The following is a 27,199-nucleotide window of genomic DNA, read 5'->3' on the forward strand; positions in this document are numbered from 1 at the left end:
AGGAAACTGAGGCTTAGAGCAGGGGTTGACGTGCTCTGGATTAGATTCTAGGTCACCTGCACACCAAGTGCAAATATTGTACCACTTTGTCTGGACAATTGTACTCAAACCAGAGGGAAGGAACTTTGACCCCCAAAACGTCCTTTATTTGTCAATTCCAAATAAATTTGTAATTAAAAATCACAAATTTTCAATTAAAATTACAAATTTAATTTGTAGAATACAAGCTCCATGAGGGCATGGATTTTTTTTTTTTTTTTTTTTTTTTTTTTTTTTTTTTTTTTTCTGTTTTGTTTATCTCTGTTACTCCAGCACCTACAATAGTGGCTGGCATATAGTAGACACTCAATATATTTTTGTGCAATGAGATTTCAGGAGTAACTGTCTCTGGACTCATGTATCTCTTGATGCATGGGTTAGTACAGGGCTGTGTAGGCTCTGTACCCCAAACGGTGCTCATTTTGGGAACCAAGTCATGGAAACGAGAGATCTAGATGCTCAATGTATTTTGCTGGCACTGAAGGATTAGTTCACAACCTCTCATTCAACAGTTCCTGAGATGCGGACGACCACTGGTAAAGTCTGCGCAGCTAGAAGATATGACTAAATGGTTGGGATTTCCTGTAATGCATTCCCACAAGTGCCCTGCCTTGGCTTTTGCTGTTACTTCCACGCGGGAGACTTTTCACCTACCTCTGAGTTGTCACACCCCGTCCACGCTTTAAACCCCAGCTCATGTGCAGCCTCCTCCAGGAAGCTCTCTTTGCCTTCTCCTACACAGAAGCAATTCCTCCCTCTTTAAGCTAACTCCCACACAGCCTTTGGGACTTTGCTTAAATGCCACTTTGGCAGAGGGGAAGGGGAATCCTTCCCTGAACCTCTGGATGAAGTTAGATTTTCCTACTCCCTGTACTTTTACTCTCATAACACCAACTACATTTTATTTATTATCCATCTTCTTCCCTGTGGACAGTAAGCTTCATGAAGACAGAGACTACATCTGTCCTCATCTGCCATTTTATCCCCAGAACCTAGCACAGTGCCTTGCCCACAAAAGGCATGAATGAATATATGGATGGATGGATGAATGGAAGGATGGATGGATCAGTTAATCAATAAATGATTGAATGAATCAAACAATGAGTTAATCAGTGAATCAGTGAATAAACTGACAAATGAATTTATAAATTAGTGAATTATTCAATAAATCACAAATCAATGAATGAATTANAGAACCTAGCACAGTGCCTTGCCCACAAAAGGCATGAATGAATATATGGATGGATGGATGAATGGAAGGATGGATGGATCAGTTAATCAATAAATGATTGAATGAATCAAACAATGAGTTAATCAGTGAATCAGTGAATAAACTGACAAATGAATTTATAAATTAGTGAATTATTCAATAAATCACAAATCAATGAATGAATTACTTATATGTTATTTTTCCAATCTCTACCATTCTATTGAGCTTATTTGTAAAAGATACAATAATGCAGTGGTTGGAAATGTGATTTCTAGAGCCAGGCTGCTTGAGATCTAATCATGACTCTATTTACCACCTGTGTGACCTTAGGCAAGCTCCTTAACATTTCAGAGCCTCGGTTTCCCCATATGTAAATGAGAACGATCATATTGCCCACAGTGCTTAGAACTGTTGTAGGTTTAAATGAGATAATGGGTGTAAAGTGCTTGGTACAGTGGTTGGCACGTCGCAAGTACCAATAAATGTGAGCTTTTTATTGTTCTGATGTTCTCTTACTCAAGGCAAGTATTTTCAAATCTATCTTTTTAAGAACCAGCATCTATCACAGTGCACATACTGGGTTCTCAAAAATACTGAATAAATAAATGGATAAATTAAGCCCTTCTGCCAGGACACCTCAAAATTATGGGACTGTCAAATATATATCAGTGTTATAGAAGGAAGTTAAAGAGACATGACAGGTAAACGCAACAACTGATACTGAACTGGATCCTAGGAGAATGCTGAAAGGACATTATTAGATCCACTGACGAAGCTGGATTACAGATGGTTGATGAAAGTATTGCATCAATGTTCAATTCTCTGAAGTTGGCAACTATAATGTGGTTACATAAAAGACTATCCATATTCTTAGGAAATAGACACTGAAAAATTTAGGGGCAAAGGCCATGACACATGCAACTTACTTTCAAATGTTTCAGGAAAAAAATATATATATATAATACACACACACACACACACACACACACTTATATACGTATGCATGAGTGAGAGAAAAGGAAAAAGCAAAGTAGAATATTAACAATAGATGAGCCTGGGTAAAGGTTATATACGTATGTATGAGTGAGAGAAAAGGAAAAAGCAAAGTAGAATATTAACAATAGATGAGCCTGGGTAAAGGACATTTGAGTGTTCTTTTTCCTGTTCTTATTATTGAAATTTTCTGTAAGTTTGAAATTATTTCCAAATAAAAAGACTTTTGCAAATTGGGAGATTAACTTGGAGCCACCTTGTGTTATAGTTTGGAGTTTTCAAATAGCAGTTGGAAAGTAATCTGTTGAACTAATCTCCAGTAGGGAATCAGCTGAGAAGCCTGCAGAAGCAAACACACAATTCCCCATCTCTCCCTTGTGGGGAACATTACTAATCAACATGGCATCCTTTCTCAGTAAATCCAGACACAGCCTCAGAATCCTTCTCAACACAGCTGCTACCTTTCGGAGTTGACACTCTAGATGAAATAGCCATAGATGTGACCCCTTCCAGAGATGTATCCCATTCCAACTGGGGACTCGTCAAGATTCAAAACCTTTCCAATGAAAGCACTTCGGCCCCTAGAATACCTAAGTACACAGACTTCAAACTACAGCTCAAAGGCTGCTTCGACACTTTATCCCTATAAAAACTTAGAATTGATTTTATTTTAGTGAAAGGAGGTGCAATGTGGTAGGAAAGTTTTAGTAGTCAGATACCTCTGTGTTTTAACACCAGCTCTGCCACCCTTCAACCTGAACAAGCTGCTCTACTTCCTGCGCCTCAGTTTCCCCATCTACAAAAAAGGAGCTAACAATGCCCGGGCTATTGTGAGGACCCGCTGAGGTAATGAATGTGAACGTCTTGTGTCCTTTACAGATAAATTATATGATATTATGATCGTGATTGTCAACATCATCATAATCATCATCTTCCCCCTTTTTCTTCTTTGCAATTACCCCAGCTAATGGAGCCTTGTTTCCCTTTAAAGGGTGGAAAGTTGCTTCTGCTCAAAACATTTCCAGCTTGGGTTTTTTTCAACAACCCACGGAGCTCTCCTGCCTCGAACCTGAATCATGCTGGAGTTTCAAGAGAGCAGTTACATGTCCATTTTCTTCGATTATCAGCGAAAGGTTAAGTGCCCTGGCCCTCAGCCCCAAATGCCACCTGGCCCAGCCCATCTAGAGTTTCCATTATGGGCTGAGGCAGAGGAGCGGGGTCTGTGGGTTCATTCTCTGGCCATGGCCCTCTCGCTAATAGAACCTCAGCCACGCTCTTGAACATAAAGCTTTCTCTTCGGGCAAAGCCAACCAATTTAAATGGCATTCACAGCTCATGCCCATATGTCATGGGCTATGAGTATTCCAAGGAGCTGGAGCAATAAAATCTATTAGGCCTCCTTTGTCACATCTTGTCATGAACTAAGAAAAAGGCACTAAGAGGATCAGTACCCAGAAAACCTTTATAATTGTGGCTTCTACACAGCGAATGAGGACAATTACCAAGGCAACCGGCCAATCATTCTGGTTAAGGGCAGAGGGGGTTTAGTCAAGAAGAGGCTGTTGCAAACCTCTATTGCACTGTAATCAGAGAGTAACCAACATTTTAAAAGGCCCTTGTGTAAAAACAGGAGGGATGGCAGGGGAGGGAAGGAGAAGGGGGGGGAATTAATTTCCTCTCATTTCCTGCCTGTTCCATTGATTGCGGCCCAAAGCCAAGATGATGTGCTGTACCCTTGCACCTGGGGCCACAGGAGCTGGCAGCTGGGCCGGCGATGTGGTCTTATTTTATGCATGCATTTATTTATTTATTTCCTCCTCTGGCCTCAGCATCTGCTGCGTAGATCTTGTGACAAGAGCGACAAGGTATCAGTAAAAATCTTTAAGGACAATATAGAGGCTCTTAAATTATTTTCCAGTCCCATGAGAAATAATAGTACATCCTCTTTACCCAGCCTTTGCCACCTCCATTGCTGGTTTTGCCAGATTTGGTTATTGATGTCACTTTGCCCATCAGTGTCTCCTATGAGATTATGCTTGAAATCAGGGCAATGTTGGGATAAAGAGATCATTGAGACATTGAGGGTACCCAAAGTTCCAGATGCTTTTCCATCTTGGGGACTCTGGGGATTCTGATTGTAGACTGAACTAGGGACTTACATCCTCCTCCTAGGCTGTGCAAAGCTCCTGGGAGGGTTTTCCAGATGCTTTTCCATCTTGGGGACTCTGGGGATTCTGGTTGTAGACTGAACTAGGGACTTACATCCTCCTCCTAGGCTGTGCAAAGCTCCTGGGAGGGTTGACAACCTTGGTGAGCCTTTGATTCTCAGCCTCCATGGTCTTAATTCTGTGTCCTGTGACTCCTACCTCGGGCTGCCCCAGCCATGAGCAGCAAAGCCCTCCATAACCTTCCCCATGTTTGCTGATCTTCCTGGCAGAATTAACAAAGTCGTCCCATGAAACAAAAAGCTACCTCGTCTGTGAATGAGCTCCCCACCACAGGAATTATGAAAGGAGAGGTACCCCAGCTGAAGAAATTCATTTATTCACTCAACAAACACAGGCCAGGCACTCTTCTTCTAGCATTGGATAGGAAGTGATTTCCATGGTTCTTTTCAACTAGAAGAGTCTATCATTTTGATTACGTTGAGACAACAGTAGTGACACTATTAGTAGTCACAACAACGACAATAGCTGCAAGTGTACTGAACATTTTTGCTAAGTGCCAGAACATGTGGCATGACCTCCCCTAAGCCTCTAGGTTGTCATTGTACCAGTCAGAGGCCCAGCAGGAGGGAGTTGGCATACTCATAGGGTTTCACTGAGGAATATTTAATGAACGGACTCTTGGCACAGGTGCGAACAGTGTTCAAAGAACCAGCAAGAGATATTGAAATTCCTGGGGGCCAGCAATAGCGGGGGAGCAGTTAACACTCCCAGCCAAGTGAAGGAGAGTAGTGTTCCTGGAGCTAGGAAGGGCTGGACCATGGGAGAGGAGCCACCAGCAGGAGATGTGGCCAGGGAGGAACACAGCATGTCCCAAAACCACATCTGGCAGGAGGGAGCTGGGGAAATAGAATCTTCCAGTCTTCCCTCCTTCTGTCCTCTAATCTCTCACCAGTGAGTCCACCAGCCAATCCTGACAGGAAGCTGGGGGGCAAGGAAACCTGGGGATACCATCCATGCAGGTCAGTTCCCCAAAGCCCAGAGCAGGGTGAGAAGGGTGGAGAGTAGACATGGGAGTCAAGGAGGGACCAGCACATCAGTGTCCCTGAGAAAGGAAAATCTAACCAAGGTCACCCTGCTAGAAAGTGATGGAGCAAGAATTTGAATGTGTCTCTGACACAGAAGCGGTGTCTAGGGAGGGACTCCAGGCTTCTAGATGGACAACACCGAGGGGACCAACAAGCATGTGAGGGCTGGGACAGTGGTTCTCAACTTTAGTGTGGACAAGGGTCATAGGGGAGCTTGTTCAAATGCAAACTCCCGGGGCCGGCCCGGTGGCGCACTGGAGAGTGCGGTGCTTGAGAGTGCGGCGGTGCTCCCGCCGAGGGTTCGGATCCCATGTGGACACCGGTTCCCGCTCACTGGTTGAGCGCGGTGTGGGCGCAACACCGAGGGTTGCGATCCCGTTACTGGTCAGTAAAAAAGACAAAAAAGGAAGAAAAAAAAATGCAAACTCCCGGACCCTAGAGCCAAAGATTCCAAGAGAAAGGGCTGGTGTCCCCGTGGTCACTGGAGACCTCACGTCCCATCTAAAGGGGACACTTCTCAGCTCCACCCAATTGCAGCCATGCAGGTTTCAGGATCTAGTTTGCTAGCTCCTCCAGTGTTTCAAGAGAACCCAGAAATTCAGATTCTTATGTAGAATCTTCCTCTTTTTAAATGAAGTCAACTAATTCAATGAGCGGCACTGAAATAAAACAAAGGAAAACCACCACTGTGAGGGCCAAACCAAATATCTGAGGGCCACCAGTTTGCAACTTTCACTGCAGGCAAAGCCACTGAGGATTGTCAGGCCCTGAGACAGGTGTCATAGCCGTGAAGTCCAAAAACACCCAAGTTCAAGTCCTGGCTCTGAAGCTAATTTCCTGCGTGTCCTTGGGCAAGTCCAGTCCTCTCCTGAGACCCCAGTCTCCTCATCTATATACCCGAGGGAGATGGAAGATGACAATCTCAAAGACCCTTTTCCAGAATTTTCATGCTTTGACATGCTTTCCCCTTGGTCAGTAAAAAAGACAAAAAAGGAAAGAAAAAAAAATGCAAACTCCCGGACCCTAGAGCCAAAGATTCCAAGAGAAAGAGCTGGTGTCCCCATGGTCACTGGAGACCTCACATCCCATCTAAAGGGGACACTTCTCAGCTCCACCCAATTGCAGCCATGCAGGTTTCAGGATCNTCCCATCTAAAGGGGACACTTCTCAGCTCCACCCAATTGCAGCCATGCAGGTTTCAGGATCTAGTTTGCTAGCTCCTCCAGTGTTTCAAGAGAACCCAGAAATTCAGATTCTTATGTAGAATCTTCCTCTTTTTAAATGAAGTCAACTAATTCAATGAGCGGCACTGAAATAAAACAAAGGAAAACCACCACTGTGAGGGCCAAACCAAATATCTGAGGGCCACCAGTTTGCAACTTTCACTGCAGGCAAAGCCACTGAGGATTGTCAGGCCCTGAGACAGGTGTCATAGCCGTGAAGTCCAAAAACACCCAAGTTCAAGTCCTGGCTCTGAAGCTAATTTCCTGCGTGTCCTTGGGCAAGTCCAAGGCAAAGCCACTGAGGATTGTCAGGCCCTGAGACAGGTGTCATAGCCGTGAAGTCCAAAAAAACCCAAGTTCAAGTCCTGGCTCTGAAGCTAATTTCCTGCGTGTCCTTGGGCAAGTCCGGTCCTCTCCTGAGACCCCAGTCTCCTCATCTATATACCCGAGGGAGATGGAAGATGACAATCTCAAAGACCCTTTTCCAGAATTTTCATGCTTTGACATGCTTTCCCCTCAGAAAGAAAGCTATTCATTTGCAGAATCATTTCTGAGAAATTTCCATCATTACCTGTAAGAGCTACTTTTTCCGGTTCCCTCCTACTGACATCTGCAAAATCTCCTACCCCTCTTCTTCTTTTTTATTTTAGATGCAAGAAGGTTAACCAAAGGTAATGGAAAGACTATCAATAAAATCCTTTAAGGACAATATACAGCCTCTTTAAAAAATCTTCTAGTCCCATGAGGATAGAAATAATGGTGCCCCTTCTTAATTCAGCTCCCATCCCCTTACTTGCTGGTTTAGCCAGAACATTTTGTTACCTAAGTCAATGCTCATCAGGGTGTCTCCATGAAATTATAGGAAATATTTGGGAATCAGGGTAATATATGTAATTAATAATGTAATACTAATAATGAATCCTTTGACCAACATCTCCCAATGTCACCCAGAGGGGAAAGAAAGAACCAAACCTTTTACCTTGGAGCATCCCAACACGTGAGAACAGCTGTCATACATACCAGTAAGAGCAGCTCCCGGGAATTGTGCTTATTTTTGTCATTTTATTTTTTATTTTTTTATTTTAGACACAATACAAAATTTACCATTTTAACCATTTCCAAGTGTACTTTTCAGTAGCATTAAGTACATTCACAAGGTTGTATAACCATCACCACTATCTAGTTCCAGAACATTCCCCTCAGCCCAAAATGAATGCTCACACCTACTAGCAGTCACTCTTCATTCTCCCCTCCCCCAGCCCTTGGCAACCTCCCATCTCCTTTCTGTCTCTATGGATTTACCGATTCTGGACATTTCATATAAGTGAAATCATATGATATATGGCCTTTCTCATCTGGCTTCTTTCACTCAGCATAATGTTTTCAAGGTTTATTCACGTTGCAGCATGTGTCAGTGCTTTATTTATATTTATGGCTGGATAATATCATTGTATAGATAGACCACATTTTGTTGATCCATTTATCAGTTGCTGGGTATTTGGGTTGTGTCCACCTTTTCGCTATTGTGAATAGTGTTGCTATGAACATTCTCACACAAGTTGTTGTCAAATCCAGTGGTTCTCAACCTGGGGTGATTGTGCTCCCCGAGGTACCTTTGGCAATGTCTGGAGACATTTTTGATAGTTGCAAATGAGGGCAGGTGCTATAAGTATCTAGTAAATAGAGGCCAGAGATGCTGCTAAACATCCTGCAATGCATAGAGCAGCTCCCCACAGCAAGGATTATCCAGCCTCAGTGAAGACAGTGTCGAGGTGGAGAAGCCCTGGTCTGAGCCAACCTCCTCCAGCCTCGATGGCGGCTCAGGTGACGCCCCCTAACTTATCCTTTCGTGTGCACTCCTTCAGAGCCCCCAGTAAGTGGAAACTTTATCTCCTTCCCGCCTCAGAATTCACAGCCTGATGGCAGGTTTACACACATGTGATTCTTTTTTAACACCCACTGCTTCCGAGGGGAAAATCAAAACAAAACCCTCCAAATCAATTGAGGGGAAAAATAAAAGGATATTTCTGATGTTTTTCTAAGCTTTTCATCCTTTTTAAAACAGAGGGGTCAAGTGGCAACTGAGGAATAAAAGCAAGTGTTCAAAAGCATCAGCAACCAGAAGTCCACAGAAAATCAAAACAAACCCCGCTCTCAGTGTGCGTAATTACGGGTACAATCAAGTAATGAAAGGTTTATTAGCTTAATGTGATTCCATCAAGTACCAAATAGCAGGAAGGAGTGGGAGAAAGAAAGAAAATGGATATGAAAGGGGAGAGGGAAGGGAAAGAGAGACATGAAAGAGGAATATGAGAGAGCAGAGAGGGCAAAATTAAGATGCGTCTTTAATTAAGCCGTACGTTCGGGGTGTTGGACCAGAGTTTATCCAAGGGAGGTGCAGAGAAACAGACCTGAACACCCTCTCCAAAACCTCTGCCTTTGCATTCATTCCATGAGTAGTGTTTTATGCTATGTGCTTGGCCCTCTTCTGGGCAATGGGGATCCGATAACAAACAAAATAGACAAAAATCCCTCCTCCCCGCCCCCCACCCCCCACCCCTGGAGCTTATGTTCAAGTGGGGAAAACAGATGTTACATGAAATCATAAGTCAAATGCACAATACATTATGTGGTGAAAAATAAAGCTCGGAGAGGGGATAGGAAGCGTCAGGCGTGGGGAGAATGCTGGAATTTTAGGGCAAGTGGCTATGGAGGGGGTGATATTCGAGCAAAGATTGGAAGAAAGTGAAGCAGTGAGCCAAGGACGGATGTGGGGAGAGAGCATTCCAGGCAGAGGGCGAAAGAAGTGCAATTGTCCTGAGGTGGGACGTGCTGGTGAGGAGGCCAGTGCAGCTGGAGCAGAGCGAGGGGGATGCCGGTGGGAGATGGGGACAGACAGGTAACAGAGGCCAGATCCTGGAGGGCCTGGGAGAGCATGGGAAGGCCTTTGGCTTTTACCCTGACTGGGAAGGAAGCCGTGGGAGGGTTTTGGACAGAGGAGGGACACAGGATCATTCTAGCTGCTGGACAGAGAGGAAAGAGAAGCAGGGCTGGGACCAGGGGCAGGTGATCCAGGCACGTAGGAGGTGTCTGCTCTCGTGGTGTGTTTTCAAATGTAGTTCTGTTATTATTCAGGGATGGCAAAGCCAACAGATCAGGAGACCATCCAACACTAGAAATGAAGTTTGTTACTCACAGATCCCAGGTGGAGGGAGCCTGCCGTGCCTTGCAGGTCCATGTGGGGAAGCACCAGGGTCAGTCAGGAGGCAGAGGGAGCAGGAGAAAGACGTGAGCAAGAGCCTTTATTGTGGTTTCTGATGAAGAAACGGGCAAGGCAGGGTTGGCAGGCTTTGGGTTGGCTAGTCTGTATAATTTCAAAAGGCTCTGGGGTATAGGGGTTGCCCCTAGCTGTCTTGTACTTGGCCCTGGGGTGGTTAGGGCATGTGGATAGTGGCCCAAAGTATGAAAGCCAGATAAGGCAGGTGGTTGGGGGTGTGGACGCTGGACTGTTGGTTTGCACAGGAAAGGTGCACTCGAAATTGACTCATTTACTATCTCTAGGAATTGACTATTCCTAGGAGAAGCAGTCTCTTCAGAGTCACTAAGGCTCCAGATGTCAAAACAGAAGAATAAAAAGGCAGCTTAATACAGGGTGGCCCATGTCCCATGACCAATCCCTGCAGGAGTATAAAGGCCTGACCCTCCCAGCCCAGCATGGGGAAACTCCAAAGGACCATTTCAGCTCCAGAGCTCCCCACGCAGTCACTGGGGCTCCACATCCCCCTCTGCCTGTTCCTGCTTCCTTCCACAATTTTCTATGAGGGTAGATCCCCATGGCACTCCACAGTCAATATCCTGCAAGCTAAACCCTGTCTCAGAGTCTGTCTGCTTCCTGGAGAACCCAGCGTAGGCCAGCATGAGAGAAAGAAGAGTGAAATATGTCCTCAAAACATCAATGGTCCTGCAGTGAGATGGTCAGAGAAGAGATAGCAAAGGATGCTTGGGACCAGCAGCCCCATCCCAGCCTGGCCCCATCCCCCACGTATCTCTCTCTGGCTATAGTTCAGGGTCTTTCTCTCTTTCTCACCATCTCTCTCTCCACCTTTTTTTATTGTGAAGTATAACACACGCACACAGAAAAATGTACAAACCATAATTGTACAGATCAATAAATAATTACAAAGCAAATACTCACCCAGGTCCAGAATGCAGCATTGACTGAAACCCAAAACACCCCCCATTCCACCTCCTAATCACTATCCTCTTCCATCTCCCATNAGTTCAGGGTCTTTCTCTCTTTCTCACCATCTCTCTCTCCACCTTTTTTTATTGTGAAGTATAACACACGCACACAGAAAAATGTACAAACCATAATTGTACAGATCAATAAATTATTACAAAGCAAATACTCACCCAGGTCCAGAATGCAGCATCGACTGAAACCCAAAACACCCCCCATTCCACCTCCTAATCACTATCCTCTTCCATCTCCCATTCCCCCAAAGGTAACTTTTTGAGTTCTAACACTCTTGTTTATTCTGGCCTATTTCTGGATTTTATTTACATTTGACCATAGAATATAGAGAATATATTTTTTGAGTTTTGCTTCTTTTCCTCAACATATATATAATGTGGGGGGGTGGGGGGTGTTGCATGTATGAGATTCATCCATGTTGTTGTTAATAACTATATTTGGTTCATTTTTCATTGCTGTATAGTATTCCATGGTATAAACATGGTATCTCATTTTCCATTCTACTTTAATGGACAGTTGGGTCAACAGGCATGTTGCAAAATAATTTCTCTAAACAGCCAACAAACACATGAAAAGAATGCTTATCATTACTTACCAGGGAAATGCCAGTTAAAACCAAAGTGGAATACTATGGCATACCCACCAGAATGGCTAAAATTAAAAATTCAAACAATACCAAGTGTTTGTAAGAATATGGTACAAACAAGTTCCTCTTTCACCAAGTTGTGTGATAACCAGGTTGCTGGGTGTGAAGTCAACTGTGTTCACCAAAACCAAAGGAAGCCAATAACAGCAGCAATTGCTGAGAGTCTTCAAATCAACAAAGTAGTTCTTTCATATAAACACAGATACCAGGCAAATTCACCACCCTCCATTCCACCACCTCAGTGCCTCACCCAGCTTAGTTTTCCCAGTTAAGGCAATAACCCAAGCACAGTTGCATAGGGGCATGTATTTTGATCCACGCACCAAATCAAAGGGGTAGAGAATGGATCGCCCCTCTAGACATGGCTGCATGTTTGAGTCCTGAGTCAGAAGACCTAGTGGGTATATGGACCATCACATCTCCTTGACGTATTACCTGAATCAGAACCACATAAAGTCTTGTTCGGGTCTGGTTGTTTTGATAGGCATCCAAATGGCTTGCCAAAAATAAAAATAATCTAAGAGGTTACAGTGACGGATATTGAAACCCAAATCCTAAAAGCCTTCTGAAGACCATGCTCCAGGTGGCTTGGAGATATGTTTTTTCTTCTTTTAATCTAAATCATGTTCCCAGACAGCACAGACTGGTATAAATTCTCTTCTGCACTAATCTTTTATATACTTTTATGCTTGTCTGAGATGATTGAACATGACTCATTCATAGTTCTGTTTTCAACCACCGCTGGTCTCTTCCCGTCGGCAACATCTGGTTTTTTGCACTTAAAGGCTCCCTTTGTCTATCACATAACTCTGCAGTGTTCTTAGAAGAAAGGGAATCTACACCAAGAGCTGGTCAAATGCCAGCAACTGCCATACACAATAGTGGATCCCAGACCATCTGCTCTATTTATTGATGGTGATATAAAATTGGATGTCAGCTGAATAAAAACTGCCAGCTCCACAGTGTAGACTGGTGGTTTTCAACCATTTTTATTGCTTTTGTTGCAAACTCTTCCTTTCAAACAAAATTTAAATAAAACTTTGAAAAGGATTCCTGTTCTGGGGGTGGGGACACACTCTCTCCTTTACTCTCAAGAGAACTCCTGGGGCACCTTCTCTGAAATCCCAGCGCTCCAGAAACGTGCTTGAAGCCACCAGTGTAGACCAAGTTCATGATATAGTTTGGGTTAACATAGGTTATCTCTAGATGATTTGGATTTTCCTCTGCTTTTTCTGTATTTTAAATTCTCTATGATGAACATTTATAACTTCGTGATCATAAAATAAATTGAACATCTTAAGGAATACTTGTGTTGTCTGATATTCCTTAAGCACACCCTATAAAGCCTCAAGGCAGTTTCTGGATCTGTCTATAAGTATTTGCCAAGTGCTGAATGTGTGCCGGGCACCGTTCTTGACATTGAAAATACATACAGTGGTGAACAAGACAGGAAGCCTCAAGGCAGTTTCTGGATCTGTCTATAAGTATTTGCCAAGTGCTGAATGTGTGCCGGACACCGTTCTTGACATTGAAAATACATACAGTGGTGAACAAGACAGAAGCTGACTTCAAACATCTGACATTTCAATGGTGGGAAGACAATAGCAGGAGTGGCCCTGCTTGCCATCACTCTCTGGGGACTCGCTTGGGGAATTTGTGCTTTCCATCCTGCATCCTGGAGCTCTGTGGGTCTCATGGCCCCAGTACCCAGAGAGAGGATGTTTCCACAACAGGACACACTAATAATCCCATTAAACTCAATTCAGTGGCTGGCTCCTGGTCACTTTGGGTGACTGATGCCAGTCAGCCAGAAGGCAAAGAAAGTAGTCACCACGTTGGCAAAGGGAATTGACCATGACCTTCAAGAAGAGGCCAGGCTACAGCCATATAATGGAGATAGGGAGGTACAGTCATCCCTAAGTATCTCTGAGGAGGATTGGTTCCAGGACCCCCACAGATACCAAAATTCACGGTGCTCAAGTCCCTAATATAAAATGATGTAATATTTGCACATAACCTAGGCACATCCTCCTGTATACGTTACTTTCATTTATATTTTTTTTATCTTTTTCATTGTACACGTTTATGGGGTACAATTTGTTGTTTTAATACATGCATATATTGTATAATAATCTAATCAGAATAGTTAGTATATCTATTACCTAAACATTTATCATTTCTTTGAAGTTATAATATTCAAGATCCTCTCTTTTGGCTGCCTTGAAATATACAGTACAATGTTATTAGCTATTGTCCCTCTAGCACTTCCTGTACACTTCAAATCATCTCCAGATTACTTCTAATGCCTAATACAATGTCAATGTTATGTAAATAATTGTTATACTGTATTTTTATTTGTATTATTGTTTATTGTCATATTATTATTTTGTTGTTTTTGTTTTTATATTTTTGATCTATGGTAGATTCAGCCAGCAGACTGGACTGTGGATTCCATGGACACAGAGAAACAATTGTGCTTGCCTGGTGCTCAGGTGGGCATCTCATGGTACCCCAATGCCTAGGAGTCACTGTACAGCAACCCCAGCCTGATAAGGACATGGCAACTGGAGGTTTGGGCCCCTCCTGGATAAGACTCTGGGTCACCCCACCAGGCCAGTCACTTGGACTAGCAGAGGGGGTGGGGACTCTAGAATGAGTGGTGGAGGAGGGAGACTGAGCTGAGGCCAACTGCAGTAGTGGGGACTCTAGTTTATACCACTGGCCTTCCTCTTGTCAGTTTCTCCTGAAACTGTGACCAACCAGAATCCTGGAGAAACTACACCTGGATAAAGTGAAATTTTGTGAGAAGCAAATGGATCTGGCCTGTGCAAGGGGTGGATTGTAGTAGACGTTGTCAGTGCTCCCCCCAGATTGTCCTTACTGGAAGGTGTGCCCATCCCCCAGCACTGTTGCTGGCTGGTAACAACTCGGAGACCCCTCCTCCAGAAATTGCTGTCAGCCACATGGGAGACACCTCTTCCAGAAGGCTAAGCTACTCTCCCCCTGGCGGAGACTGACTAAATGATACAGGGACACAAGAGCCCAGACCCTTTGCCTCAAAAGGTGACCAACTCTGTGGTGCAATTTATGTTCCAGAGTTCCCCATTAGATCAGACTGAAGTTGCCTCCAGCTATTTCATTTTTCAATGTTTCATATTTCTTAAATTGACATAAAATTTACATACAGTAAAATATGCAGATATTAAATGTACAATTAATGAGTTGTGACAAATTTCTTCCAATGTAACCAACACCCCAGTCAAAAACTAAGTATTTTCATCACCATCTCTACCCACCTCCAGTTCATCCCGGCCTTTTTCACAGCCACTTTTCTGATTTCTATCACCATGGATTAACTTTGTTTATTCTTGAACTTTTTATGTATGGAATGATGCGATATGAACTCTTTTGTATATATCTTCTTTTACTGAACATAATACCTTTGAGATTAATCTGTGTTGTGTATATCAGTAATTCATCTTCTATTACTAAATACTCTTCAATTGTATGAATATACAATAATTTATTTACCCTTTCTTCTGTTGATGAAAAGTCAGGTTGTTTCCAATGATAGCTATTATGGATAAAGCTGCTATAAAAATTCCTGCATGGGATTTTTTTGTGAGCCTGTTTTTATTTCTCTTGGGTAGATAGCTAGGAGTGAAATGACTGGGTCATAAGGTGGATGGATAATTTCACATTATAAGAAACTCCCAAAGTTTACTAAAATGGATGTGCCATTTTACACCAACAATGTATAGGAGTTCTAGTTGCTCCACATCCTTGCCAACATTTGGTGGTATCAGATTTTTAACCTATCCATTCTGGTGGGTACGAAATGATATCTCATTGTGGTTTGAGTTTGCACTTCCCTGATGGCTAATGATGTTGAACACCTTTCCACGTGATTATAGGTCATTCATGTATCTTTTCTTCTAAACTCTCAAGTCTGTTGCCCATTTTATTGAGTTTTTTGTCCTTTCATTATTGATTTGTGGGTATTTTTAATACATTCTAGATATAAGTCAACATATCTATTGAGAGTCTTTTCTCCTAGTCTGTGGTTTGTCTTTTCATTTTTAATGGGATCTTTTGATGAGCAAGAGTTTTTAATTTTTATGAAGTGCAATTTATCTGTTCTTTTTCTCTTATGGTTAATGCATCTTGTGTCTTTTCTAAGAAATCTTTTGCCTGCCCCCAAGGTTGCTAAAATATTCTCCAACGTTTTCTTCTAGAAATTCTATAGTTTAGCTCTCACATTTAGGTCTACAATCCTTCTTAAATGAGAGTGTAATTAGAGGTAGGAGTGGGAGCTAGTTTTTTCAACCATCTATCCAGTTGTTCTGGTGCTATTGGTTGAAAGGACTTTTCTTTCCTAATCAAGCTGGCACATTTGTTGAAAATTATATTTGTATGAGTCTATTTCTAGATTCTAGATTCTGTTCAGTTGGTCTATTTGTCTGTCCTTGAGATCATGTTCCTGCTTAGCTTTCTTCTCTGACCAACCATGATTCCCTTATTCCCTCCCTCCCCCAACCACCAGAGAATTCCCTCAATAAATCATTCGAATAACATTCCCATCTCAGACTCTGTATTCAGGAAACTATGATAACAGAAAAGAACATTAATAGTTAAGTGAGATACTTTCAAGTGTTTATTAGTACTAGAAATAAGACAAAATATGGTGAGACCACGGAAATTACCTGGCTTGGGGTAGCAGGGAGGAGTTCAGAAAAGGCCTCTTTCCCCCGTGGCGGATGTGCAGTATCTTTCTGTAAAACCCTTTGGTTTCTAACTCTAGGATTAGCCTGGGCTTTAATATATATAATTATCATAAGTCAATTAAGAAAAATAAAAATAGAAACAAAGAAGTGAAAAAGAGAGTAGAATAGTGGTTACCAGAAGCAGGGAAGGGGAGTGGGGTGGGGAAAGGTTGGTAGAGGGGTACAAAGTTATAAAGTTACAGTTAGATAGGAGGAATAAGTTCTGGTCTTCTGGGCCGGCCCCGTGGCGCCCTTGGGTGAGTGCAGCACTTGGGAGCGCAGCGGCGCTCCCTCTGCGGGTTCAGATCCTATATAGGACTGGCCGGTGCACTCACTGGCTGAGCGCGGTGTGGGCGACGCCACACCAAGGGTTGCAATCCCCTTACCGGTCACAAAAAAGACAAAAAAAAAAAAAGGCCTCTTTGAGGAGGTGACATTTAAATCAAGTCCTGAGTGATAACATACATGGATGGTCAAAGTGCAGCAAAGAAAATAATCATCAAATCTATGAAAGTCTAGGAACTGTGAAGTCAGGGTCTGGGTGGATGTCATTGTTGAAGGCACTAAGCATGATGACCAGAGTAATGCGGAAAGGGAACCAGGTAACTAGTTGCTAGGCCAGGCAGAAGTTCACTGAAAAGCCCTTCAAATTAACCGGGATTTTTTGAAGGAGAAAGGAGTAAAGATCACTTCAAAATGTCAGTGGGGAGCAAGGAGCAGACCTACCCCATCTCCAGGAGCTGAGCTCCCTGAGAGTTGGGAGGAAACCACAGCCTCAGTCCAGAGGCTGTAGGGGAAAGGTACCCTCAGGGAGCAGCTGGTTTTTATTTGGAGCAAGAATTTGAGGGAATGTTCCAGAGAAGACATTTAGGATGTAGAGAAGTGTGCGTGGGTCATTAGCTCCAAAGGATACTGTGGAGATGGCTGGTGGGCAGAGAGACATGGAAGACAGAAACAAATCAAGGGATGTGAGAAGGAGGGTGGGATGGAGAATCCTGTGACGATGGCAGTGTTGGGGCACTTGGACTTCTGGGAGTGTCAGTGGTGAATGGGATTGATCCTCAAATTAAGCATGCAGCATTTGAGGATTTCATGGACATCTGCTGAAGACCCAGTGGCAGCTAGCAGCATCAATCATTAATAATCTCAGGAAGGCTGGACACGACCAATGACCTTCATGGAAGTGTTTCCTAAATGTCAGTAGTGCATGTCCAATGCTCAGGATTTTTGACAAGCCTGCATATCACTATCTGACTATTTACCCAGCAATTTACTTTCATTTAAAACATTACAATTATTTAGAAAAGAGAACAATAATACCCTTAAAATCTTGACTTGATGTGCTGACTATATTTTGAACATTCATTGAAATAATAATTTAATAATTTTATTGAAATAAAAATTAAACCCCCTGTGATGATCTTGAGTATCTGATCATATTAGAGGAACTACTACTTTGTAGCATTCCAGAGTCACAGTTGTATTCCATGTGTCACTCCTATGTGCTAGTCACTGGACTGCAAATGCCACGATGAGTCAACAAAAAACCCCAGCACCTAGTGAGAGGTAGAGAGAAGAAAACTATTATCACACATTGTGACAAGAGTTACAATGAAGGTGCTGCAGGACACGAGAGGAGCCCATGATGAAAAGAGGCAGCCCTAGAGTTCAGGCAATGCTGGGTGAAGGGCGTATCAGTCAAGAGTGTTTTCTGGTGGGGCTGACTTAATTGGCTTTGACCAGCGGTTCTCATGCTTGAGCACGTGGCACAATCACCTGGAAGACTTGTCAAAGCAGATTGCTGGGAGAACTTATTAAAACACAGACTTCTCAAATTTCTTAATAACATGCCTAGGTGTGGGTCTTTTTTCATTCATTCCACTGGGTACTGGGTAGGCTTTTTCAAGTCAACATTAATGTTTTTCACTTTATTTTCTTATACTATTTCTTTGCTAACTTCAAACTCTCCATTTTTTCCTGAACTTTCTTGGTGGAACTTCAGATTTTGAACTGCCTGGATTGATTTCTAATGTTCTTCCATACTTATTTTTTATCTCTTTATATTTTAGTTCCACTTCTGGGACTTTTCCTCAACTTTCTCTCCCATTTCTTCTATTGAGTTGCTTTTCCTTGATCTATGAGACATAGTATAAATTTCTGAGAGCTCTTAACTGTTCTGAATATTCCTTTTCTACCATCCACTTCTTGTTTCATGATTGCAAAGACATGAATTATGATGTTTATAGAAATTCTCCTCCACCTCCTGGATGGTCTGTATTCTCTAGGTTTCATTGTCTTCTGATTTGATAGTTTTGATCTCTGCATGTCACGATAAAGAAGAGACAGTACAAAAAAAAAAAAAAACTCATTGGAAGGTTAGTATGTTTAGGTAGAACTCTTAACTTGTGGGCTTCATGGAAGGCCAGAAGGTGACAAGCTAGCTTTTTTATTGAGGAACACCAAAAAAGAATTTTCTGTGGGTTTTTTCTCTGGGGTGCTCTGTCTCTCCGGAGAAGTCTTCTGGCTACTGGTATAGAAGCTAAATAAGAAGAGGCTTAAGGATCTCAATGTTCACCATGCAGATTTTCACTGAATCTTCCTGTTTTCAGTTCTATGTCTCTCTCCCACCCTTAATGTACAAATCTCCACATTGCATCCAAAGTGGAGGGAGAGCAGTCCCCTAGATTTGCAGGGTTGGAGAGGTGATCTAGGCATCTGGTTCCCCATTATATAAATTTCCATCTGCCTATTTTTAGTCCCATCCCTCACTCCCAAATTCAGAAGTATATGGTGCCTCTAAATTCTGAGCTTCTCTGAAAATGTATAGTACAAATCTATTTGCTCATTGTTGGCTCCTTTATCAGTTTTCTATTGCTATGTGACAAATGACCCCAAGACCTCATGGCTTAAAACATCTTCTATTTTACAATTTCCTGACTCACAGTTTCTGTGGGTCAAGAAACCAGGCACAGCTTATCCAGGTCCTCTGGCTCAGGGTCTCTCACAGGCTGTAATCTAACATGTTAGCTGGAATGCAGTCTTATCTCAAGGCTCAACTGGGGAAGAAACATCTTCCAACCTCAATCACATGGTTGTTGGCAGGATTCGGTTCCTCATTGGCTATAGGACTCAGGACCTCAGTCACTCAGTGGCTGGAGGCCATTCTCAGGTCCTTGCCACCTGGGTTTCCCTTCAGAGCGGCTCACAACACCGCAGCAAGGAAGGAAGGGAGCTAGAGAAGCCACCCAAGGTGGGAGTCACAGTCTTTTAAACCTAATCTCTTCCCTCCCATTCTCTTTGAACTTGTAGGTTTGTGCTCTTAAAGATTATTTCTCTGTTCTTTTTAATGAGCTCCCAATAGCAACGGTGATTTGTATGTTTTCAATCCATCAAGGTAATGATGTTGGTTTTTAACAGAATTACCTATGAGTCCATACACATGAGCCTTTATAAATCTCTAAGATGAAAAGTAATTTCTTCAGAGAGCCAGATGAACACACTAGATGTCACTGCTTTGCCCACTGTGGCCCACAAACTGATGTCAACTTATAAAGAAGATTTTATTTGTCCACAAAATGAGAACAATGTGAAAAAGAAATTGTTTTTAAATAAAGCTAACACATGCTCATTGTCCTTTATTCAGAAGTTGTCTTTCCAATTTTTTTGGTGTTTAAAAATGTGCTTTTTAAAAAATGAACAAATGCTAATCTTTAAAAATGGTGGGGATTTTTTATTTTTTAGTCTCTGTCAAAACGAAAGTTGATAACCTTATGTTAGTCCCTCCAATGTTTCAAAAGTTACACTGGTCTATAAAACATCAAAGTCTAAGAACCGATGATTAAAGTACTACAGTAGTGCTCCCTTATCCACATCCGGGAGCACTATGTTAAGTGGGATTCTGAGGCCCTGTCTGATCTCACAGGAACGTGTGCAGTGATTGATTAGTGATGTCTGCATGGGTGCAGGAAGTCAGAGTCTATCCTCAGCTGCCACGTATCTGCCATTCTCAATGACAGCATCATTATCAGCAAATCTACATTCAGTGATCTAATCTTGAGATCCAGGTGGCTCCATGGCCACAGAGCACACTACAGACATAACCAGCCTGCTCACAAATACTCCCTCAGGCAACCAGAGAGGGAATGGAGGTGGCTCATACAAACACCGACCTCACCCACCCACTGCTGAAAATGACTCGTTGTAAGGACCTGAGAGATGGCATCAAAGACAGAAGCAGTCATCTTATTATAAAGTAGATCCCGCTTCTTGCTAGGAACCGTGTCACCATTAGTATAAATGGACAGAGTCTGAGCCCCAAGCAAACCAAAATATAGCATACAGCAGCAGCGTGCATACAATTATAAAATGTAAACCGCATCTGAGACCATTCCCCCTGCTCCAAGAACCACTTTTTGCCCACTGGGGGTCATATAATGGTCTTTCCATGAGAACACACGGGCTAGACAGGGTCAGGATGGAGGACTGACAAGGGGGAGCAGAGAGGAAGGCGGAGACTCACTTCTAACTGTTTGAACCACCACCGTGTGTTGCCTCTTCAAAAATAAATGTCAAAATAATGAAACGTTTTGGTTTTAGCGTACTATTGCTGTAACCCGACAATTGGTGTAGTTGCGTAGCTCTATAGGATCATATAGATAAATCTAAACTAGTATTACGATCCCACAAATATCTGTTGTACAAGTTCAGCAGTTGTGAAATAAGTGTTGGAATGGCAATTCTGTTTTTAGTGCTACATAAACTAATTACTTGTTAAACACAAAAAATAAAAAAATAAAAAATAAAAAAATAAATGTCAAAAACTTTAAACTGTCATCAGCATCATTTGCTAATCACCAAAGGAAAAATCCTTCCCTCTGAACACCACACCAGAAGAAAAGTTCATCTTTCCCCATAAAGAAGAGATGGCAACCTGACACTGGATAAGAAACAAAATGAACAGTCATAGTTTCTTTTTTATTCTAATACAAAAAAAAGACTTACTTTGTAATATTATATCACATGTAATTGTCTTCTTAATAGAAAGTTGTTATTTTGGGGAAATCGTAGGTGGCGTAGCTTGAAAACTCATTGGATTTATTCTGGCCAATTATTTTCATCTTATTGCCCCAAAATCTGCTTTCCCAGATGAGTGTGGAAAACATCTGAATCGACATCCTCACTGATCTTTCACAGAGTCTTGACTATTCTGGGCACAGCTAGAAGAATTCATGAACCAAGCCTGTAGATATCTGGCTGCTTCACTGCTCTCTCCCTGCAGGACCCCAAAAAAACAGTGGCTACAGGTTCCAGCCAGCCAGTTTATAATGAACATATTTCTTTAATTAATCTATTTAAAAACAAAACAAAGCAAAACTGACATGCTATCAGGCATTTTAAAGGCCTATTAAGGTACCAAAACAGCTATGTGAAGAAGACACTACACTGCCCACCTGACAAAGGAGAAAACCGAAGCTCGGAGAAGTTAAGTGGCTTGCCCAGGAAAGCACAGCACTTAAGGAACAAAGACAAAATTCAAGCCCAGCTCAGCAAGATGGCCAGCCGTACTCAGAAGCCGGCAGGCACTGAGTACGTGTCCACTCAGTGTTGGTTCCCATCTCCCATTTTTACTCCCAACAGGTCCTGCCGGGAATGGGCAGATGGCCAAGAGTCTCAGGCCTGAATCTGTTCTTGTGTTTGGGGTCGGGAGTGGAGACAGGCACCGGCCAGTCTTTGCACTTGGTGCTGTTTCCTGCAGACAGCCCTGCACCCAGCTGGTTTCTCCAAAAACGCAGACCCCTTGTCAGGCCCCTGGGCCAAGCACAAGTGAAACCCACCCTAAAGAAATGACTAAGGGGATACCCGGCCCCACAGGTTTGATAAGCAGGAAGGGCCTTTTAATGATAAATTCATGCATTTAAAACCAACTAGGCCAGCCCCTGTCTATCACACCTCCTACCCCACCCTGAGACTGGAAACCATTTCCTACCTATTAAAATGTAGCCTCTAAACTGGGACATTAAAAAGGCAGCCTTTAAAGCCCAAAGCACCATTGCACAGAGCAGGTGCTCACTAAATGGCATCGCGTATGAGGATATTGACACGGGGAATTATTTTCATGCCTGTCCCGCCACTAGATAATGAGTCCTGCAAAGGCAAAGGCTATGCCTGGCATATAGCAGGTGCTCAATAAATTCTTCCTGAAGGAAATCAGTTCCCAGGAGTTAACAGCTGCTCTGCTCACCTCCAGTCTCCGGGCAGGCCATCAGCTTTGTCTAGACAGCTGTGTTGCCAGCAGGACAGGTTTTGCCTTTGAGGAGCCCATAGAGTTGATGCTCATCTGGGCAGCGCCTTCCAGAAGCCAATGGCATCACAGGACCTAGGTTACCTGTCTTAGAAAGTCTGAGTGGCCATGGCAAAATACCATAGGCTGGGTGGCTTAAACAACATTTATTTATTTTCTTACAGTTCTGGAGGCTGAAAGTCCAAGATCAAGGTGTCAGAAGGATCGGTTTCTGGTGAGGCTTTCTTCCTGGCTTGCAGATAGCTGTCTTCTCTCTGTGTCCTCATGTGGCCTTTCCTCAGTGCATGTGTACAGAGACAGAGAGAGAGAGAGAGAGAGATGTTCCTCTTCTTAAAAAGCTACTGCTTCCATCATGGGGGCCCCACTCTCACAACCTCATCTAGCCCCCATTACCTCCCAAAGGCACCCTCACATCTGTAGTTAGAGCTTCAACATATGAATTGGGGTGGGGGGTGGCGTGACACAACTCTGTCCACAGCACCACCATTCTAACCAGTAACTCTGTAACTAAGACGTATGTAGGGATCAGCTGGTCTGGTTTTCTAATTAGAATCCCCATTCCGCAAAGAAGCTATACCTACCCCATCCCCATACATTTGCTCCAGCCCTTCCTTCTCCTGGATTGCCTTCCCTTCCCTCCCCCACTTATGCGAGCCCTGCTCATCCCTCAGGACTCAACTCAGAAATCTCCACCCCCTGGGGAAGCTCCCCTTCAGGAGAAAGGAACCTCCCTCTGGTTAGGGATGTTTGCATGGCTGCATCCTCTGCTCCAGGCTAAGACACAGGCTCCAGCTGGACAGACCTGGGTCTAAATCCCCTCTAGGTGACTTTAGGCAAATCATTTGGCCTGGCAGAGCCTTGATTTCTTGAAAAATTTCCCAGAGCTATTGCAGGCATTAAACAACAACAACAAAAGTATGTAAAGCCCAGTGCCGAGGACGAGGTCCATTTTTTCCACCTTCACCACCACGCATGGGTGCACACACACACACACACACACACACACACAGGGTGTTTAGAAGAGACCTTTGAACATGGGGTGCTCAGCATATATTTGTGGATGAATGAATGAAGGAAGACAGCAGAGCGTGAATCACAAGGAGCGACCCATCCGTATGAGTCATAGCATTCAACGACATCCATGGAGCACCTACTGTGTGCAAGAACAGCACACTGGGAAAAAATGATGATCAAGAGATGAGCTGGAGTGTTTGGGATGTGAGGAGAGACCGATTTGCAAAGGGAACCAGACTTTGCTGCAGGGAACAGAACCAAGCTCCCAACCATCCAACTCCTACCCTTTCCTAAGTCTCAGTTTCCTCATCTGTAAAAATGAGGATACAAACAGCTCCCATGGGATGGCTGTGGGATTGTGTTAGCATTAAATTAAATAATCTGCATAAACTACCAGCACCTGAGGAAGTATTAAAAAAAATGTTAGCTTTGGGGCCGGCCCGTGGCTCACTCGGGAGAGTGCGGTGCTGATAACACCAAGGCCCTGGGTTCGGATCCCATATAGGGATGGCCGGCTCGCTCACTGGCTGAGTGTGGTGCTGACAACACCAAGTTAAGGGTTAAGATCCCCTTACCGGCCATCTTTTAAAAAAAAAAAATGTTAGCTTTTATCAATATTATTATTACTAGTGGCAATAAACCCTAGGGGGTAACATCCTCAGGCACCTCGGGTTCCCTGGAGTAAAAGGATCAATAGAATGTTATGAAATAAACCCTGGGCCTCTGGCCTTCCTTCTGTCCCTACACGAGGAGAGAACTGGTGCTGAGAGTCGCTGTACTCTTTAGGAAGTGTTCAGCTGCAAATCATAGAACACCTACCCTGTGACCCCTTAACAATGGAGTCCGGATGGGGCCATACAGGGCTGTTCTGCAGCTCAGGGATGCTGGAGCTCTGCATTGAAATCACTGCAGCTCTCCCGACCTCAACTCACTGACTCAGCCCCAGCTGTGACCTCCTCCCCTGCCAACCTCCAAAAGCAGCCGGGAGAGGAGAGGCAGGACATTCCTCGAACCCTCGGCAGAGCTGCCAATGAATCCCATTGGCCAGAGCTGGGTCACATGGCTTCCCAAGGGCCAATGAGCTGAGTTCACCAAGACTAGTAAAGACTCATTCGTCCCCTGGATGCTGCCATCTTGCTCCCCCTAAACAGTGAGATTTTATTAGCAAGAACAAGAGGGGAGGACTGGGGCCACCCACCATGATCTTCTTACCTGGGGTGCAGTTATGGGGAAGTGGAGAAGAGATAATGGCAAAGGCACAGAGGATCTCCAATCCCGCTCCCCCGGGAGCTAAAGGTCTAGCAAGGCCTCAGGAGGCACTTATTAGATGCCCTCTGTGTATCCAGCCACGTGCCTGACGCTGTGGGAGGCACAGGAGACATGACTCCCACCCCAAAAAGAATAATGTAGTCAAGCCATAGAAGCAACACACACACACACAAACACACACAGATACACACACAAACACACACACACACACACACAGCTGTCTAAAGAGTGGAACCCTCAGTTGCTCCAGGCTGGTGACGTGTACTGGGTCTCAATGCCCTGGGCCTTGAAGAGTGGGCAGGGCTGGGGGAGGTGGACGTGGTGAGGGTATTCCAGACAAGAAGCCCAGCCAGAGCAAAGGCAGAGAGGTCGTGATCTTAACCAAGAGCCTCTTTTCCACACTGAGAAACTTCTGTTCAGTGGCAGGGTCTGTGCTGAATGCCAAGGACAGCGAGAGGCATTCCAGTCCTTTCCTCAATGCGCTCATGGTCCTCTGGGCATCTCGTTCATTTCTATACCCCCAGCACAAAATGACGGCGACAGTAAATGGGTGTCCTTTGCTGTAAACCAAGCACTGTGCTAAGCGCTTCACAGGCATAATCTCATTTGATGGGCACAGTCACCTTACCAATAGGTACCATCAAGGCCCTCATTTTACAGATGAGGAAACTGAGGCACAAAGTGGTTAAATAGGCAGTAAGATGGGAACGGTGTGTCAGGGTGGTGCAAGAATACTACATTCCCCATACGTATACAATTATAATTTGTCGATCAAAAATAATACTAATAAAAACAAACAAAAATACTATGTTCCAATCTTGGCTCAGCCACAAACGTTTTGTGTGACCCTGGGCAAGCCCTCTCCCCTCTCTTGGCCTCAGCTTACCCATCTATAAAAGGGATGCATAGCACTCTGTGAGCTACAAGGCTCTGCAGCAGAGGTTCCCAGATGATGCTGTGCATTAGAAATGCCTGCAGACCTTCCAAAAGTCTTCATATTCCAGTCAGATCACAGATCAACTAAATCAAAACGTCAGGGGTGGGAGCCAGTCATCAGCCCTCTTTTTTTTTTTTTTTTTTTTTTTTTTAATAGGTCTCCAGGTGATTCCAACATGCAGCAAATTTTGGGAACCCTGGTCTAAGGATTCCAACTTCCTGGCCTCCTATGATACAGGCAGGATAGCCTGGGACAGAATGAAGGTATTGAGCCAAAAAATAAATTAAATTAAATATCCAGAATACGCAAATCCATAGAGACAGGAAGCAGATTAGTGGTTGCCAGGGGCTGGGAGGACAGAATGGGTACAGGGGTTTTTTGCGGGGAGCGGGGACAGGTAATGAAAATGTCTGGAAACTAGATAGTGGTGATGGTTGCACAACACTCAATGCACGAAGGTCCTTCAAAAAGTTCATGGAAAAATGTAGTTAAAAGATAATACAAATCTTTCCATGAACTTTCTGAAGACCCTGCTTACTAAATGCCATGGAATTGTACTCTTTAAAATGGTGAAAATGCATAACCATCATCCAGATCAGGAAACAGAACATTACCAGTACCCCAGAAGTGTACCGTCCTCATCATAACCTCCTCCCCACATTAGAGATAACTATTCTCCTGATTTTAGTGATAATAATTTTTTCGTATTCATAGTTTACCCCGTCTATGCACCATAAATAATATAGTTCAGTTTTGCCTGGTTTTGAACTCTTATAAATGAGACGATACAAAAATAAAATAAAATGGTGAAAATGATCATCTTTATGTTATGTGTATATTACAACGATTTTTTAAAAACAAGTTAGGGAGGGAAACAAAAGAAATTGAAACCATGGTGTGAAAGGAAAGGACGTTAAAAATACGGTGTGACTTTCGGAAGGTCAGAACTTTGAGGTCAAGCAGGCTAAGAGCACACAGCCTCTGGAGGCAGATCTGGGCTCAAATCCCCACTCCGCAACCTGCTCACAGGTGCTGTGTGACGTTGAGCAAGTGACCTCACTTCTCTGATCTCTCTCGGTGCTTTTGTAACATGGAGGTAAGAAAACCACCGATCTCAGCGAGTCCCCGTGAGGCTGCAATAGAAAATGCATGTCATACTCTGTCTGATGAGTGAGAGTTATTATTACTCTGAGCGCACAGCAAAGCATTTCAGGAGTTTTATGCAAACCAGAAACGCCAGGACCCAAAGAGGGCACCGGGGCTCCGGGCCTGGTCGCCCCGCCCCCACCCCCCACC

This window comes from Galeopterus variegatus, unplaced genomic scaffold (genome assembly GCF_000696425.1).
Source record: "Galeopterus variegatus unplaced genomic scaffold, G_variegatus-3.0.2 Scaffold1450, whole genome shotgun sequence".
Lineage (NCBI taxonomy): Eukaryota > Metazoa > Chordata > Mammalia > Dermoptera > Cynocephalidae > Galeopterus > Galeopterus variegatus.